The following is a 2,500-nucleotide window of genomic DNA, read 5'->3' on the forward strand; positions in this document are numbered from 1 at the left end:
CGGGCGCTCGGCCCCGAAGGGCAGACGCGGCGATCTCTCCTCGCCCGAACGGCGGGCCGACGGACACGCGCGCCTATAGTACCCGACCGAGGCCGGGTTACCTTGCGCGCGGCCTTCTCGCCGCCGTCCAGACGGTCGCGGCCTTCGCCCGGCGCTAGTGCGCTGGTCCCCGATCGGGCGGCGCCGCCGGCGGCCCGTGAGGGTCCGCACGACAACGTCGCCGACAGGGGGCCGGCTGAAAGCGACCGGGCGACCCGACAGGCCCTCCCGTTTGCCTCTCGACGGTTTCACGTACTCTTTAACTCTCTCTTCAAAGTGCTTTTCAACTTTCCCTCACGGTACTTGTTCGCTATCGGTCTCGTGACCGTATTTAGCCTTAGATGGAGTTTACCACCCGCTTTGGGCTGCATTCCCAAACAACCCGACTCTGGGAAGACGCCGTAGCGCGCCCGCCTGTCGCCGCCATGGGCCTGACACCCGCTCTGGGACAAGGCCTCGATCAGAAGGACGCGGGCGACCGGCGAAGCGCGCCGTGACGAATTCCGTACGCCACAATTCCGCGCACTCCAAAAGCGCGCGGATTCGGCGATGGGCACATCCCGCTTCACTCGCCGTTACTGAGGGAATCCTCGTTAGTTTCTTTTCCTCCGCTTAGTAATATGCTTAAATTCAGCGGGTAGCCTCGTCCGACCTCAGGCCGAAAGTAAGGACCGGGACTATTCTTCCCGTTCCGCGCTCGCCGTCGGCGCCGCGCGCCGCCGCGCACCTCGATTCCCGCCCTTGAGCCGCCAGCCGTTGGCCTCTTCGAGGTCGACTCGCCGCCGCCGCGCGGGATTCTGGTCGCGATCGTCGCACATCGTGCCGTGCTGTCTTGAGCGGGACGGGCGCTCGCGCGTCCGACGCCGCAGCAGCCGCGCGGAGAAATCCCCGCGCGGAACGTTTGCAACGCGACCCTGAGGCGGGCGCGGCCCCGGGATTGACCCGAGGCCGCAATTTGCGTTCAGAACGTCGATGCTCAATGTGTCCTGCAATTCACACTAATTCACGCAGCTAGCTGCGTCCTTCATCGACTCACGAGCCGAGTGATCCACCGCCAAGAGCCATCCACGATTGTTTCGCTCGCACAGTGCCTCGCACTAAAGGGTGACAAAATATACCGCGCCGAGCGGTCGGCCAGGCCGACGCTTGAAGCCGGAGCGCGCGGCACCGCGGCACTCGACGCGCAAACATTACCGGGTGACCGAATCGCCGGCCGGCGCGCCGCTCCTCGCGGGTCGGGCGCCGGGTAGCAAAAACTTTTTCTCTCGCTTGTCCGAGTTTCGCGTTCGCCGAAGCGTTTGCGAGACCGTTAATGATCCTTCCGCAGGTTCACCTACGGAAACCTTGTTACGACTTTTACTTCCTCTAAATGATCAAGTTAGATCGTCTTCTCGGACGCCGGCTCGACCGTTGCCGGCCGCGCCAGGTCCAATCGGAGGACCTCACTAAACCATTCAATCGGTAGTAGCGACGGGCGGTGTGTACAAAGGGCAGGGACGTAATCAACGCGAGCTAATGACTCGCGCTTACTGGGAATTCCTCGTTCAAGGGAAATAATTGCAATTCCCTATCCCTAGCACGACCGGGGTTCAGCGGGTTACCCAGACCTGTCGGCCAAGGCGAGCACATGCTGATCCGGTCAGTGTAGCGCGCGTGCGGCCCCGAACATCTAAGGGCATCACAGACCTGTTATTGCTCAATCTCGTGTGGCTAAACGCCACTAGTCCCTCTAAGAAGTTAGACGCCGACCGATTGGGTCGCGTAACTAGTTAGCAAGCCAGAGTCTCGTTCGTTATCGGAATTAACCAGACAAATCGCTCCACCAACTAAGAACGGCCATGCACCACCACCCACAGAATCAAGAAAGAGCTCTCAATCTGTCAATCCTCACTGTGTCCGGGCCGGGTGAGATTTCCCGTGTTGAGTCAAATTAAGCCGCAGGCTCCACTCCTGGTGGTGCCCTTCCGTCAATTCCTTTAAGTTTCAGCTTTGCAACCATACTTCCCCCGGAACCCAAAGACTTTGGTTTCCCGCAAGCTGCCGGAGAGGTCGTAAAACTAACGCCCCCCGATCGCTAGTTGGCATCGTTTATAGTCAGAACTAGGACGGTATCTGATCGTCTTCGAACCTCTGACTTTCGCTCTTGATTAAAGAAAACATTCTTGGCAAATGCTTTCGCAGTCGTTCGTCTTGCGCCGATCCAAGAATTTCACCTCTAACGGCACAGTACGAATGCCCCCGTCTGTCCCTCTTAATCATTACCTCGCGCTCCGAAAACCAACAAAATAGAACCGAGGTCCTATTCCATTATTCCATGCACCATTATTCAGGCGAATCGCCTGCTTTGAACACTCTAATTTTTTCAAAGTAAACGTTCCGGCCGCCGCCGACACTCAGTCAAGGGCACCGGCGGAGAACCGGAGGTGAGGCCAGGACGGCCAGTACACGCCTTGCGACGGAC

General features: G+C 59.3%; 2 non-coding genes and 1 pseudogene across 2 annotated transcripts in view; all 3 read right to left on the reverse strand.

The window, feature by feature from the left end:
• The window catches only part of LOC146144098 (large subunit ribosomal RNA), a 2,113-nt pseudogene extending 1,436 nt beyond the window's left edge, over positions 1-677 (reverse strand).
• A 271-nt stretch (positions 678-948) lies between these two features.
• LOC146144099 (5.8S ribosomal RNA) lies at positions 949-1,102 on the reverse strand. The gene has a single exon (XR_014498851.1). It is a non-coding gene; the product is annotated as a 5.8S ribosomal RNA (ribosomal RNA).
• Positions 1,103-1,349: 247 nt separating this feature from the next.
• Positions 1,350-2,500, reverse strand: part of LOC146144100 (small subunit ribosomal RNA) — a 1,811-nt gene continuing 660 nt past the window's right edge. Inside the window, exon 1 of the ribosomal RNA XR_014500512.1 lies at positions 1,350-2,500. This exon is cut by the window's right edge and continues 660 nt beyond it. This is a non-coding gene — a ribosomal RNA (small subunit ribosomal RNA).

Source organism: Ascidiella aspersa, chromosome 5 (assembly GCF_963924565.1).
Source record: "Ascidiella aspersa chromosome 5, kaAscAspe10.2, whole genome shotgun sequence".
Taxonomy (NCBI): domain Eukaryota; kingdom Metazoa; phylum Chordata; class Ascidiacea; order Phlebobranchia; family Ascidiidae; genus Ascidiella; species Ascidiella aspersa.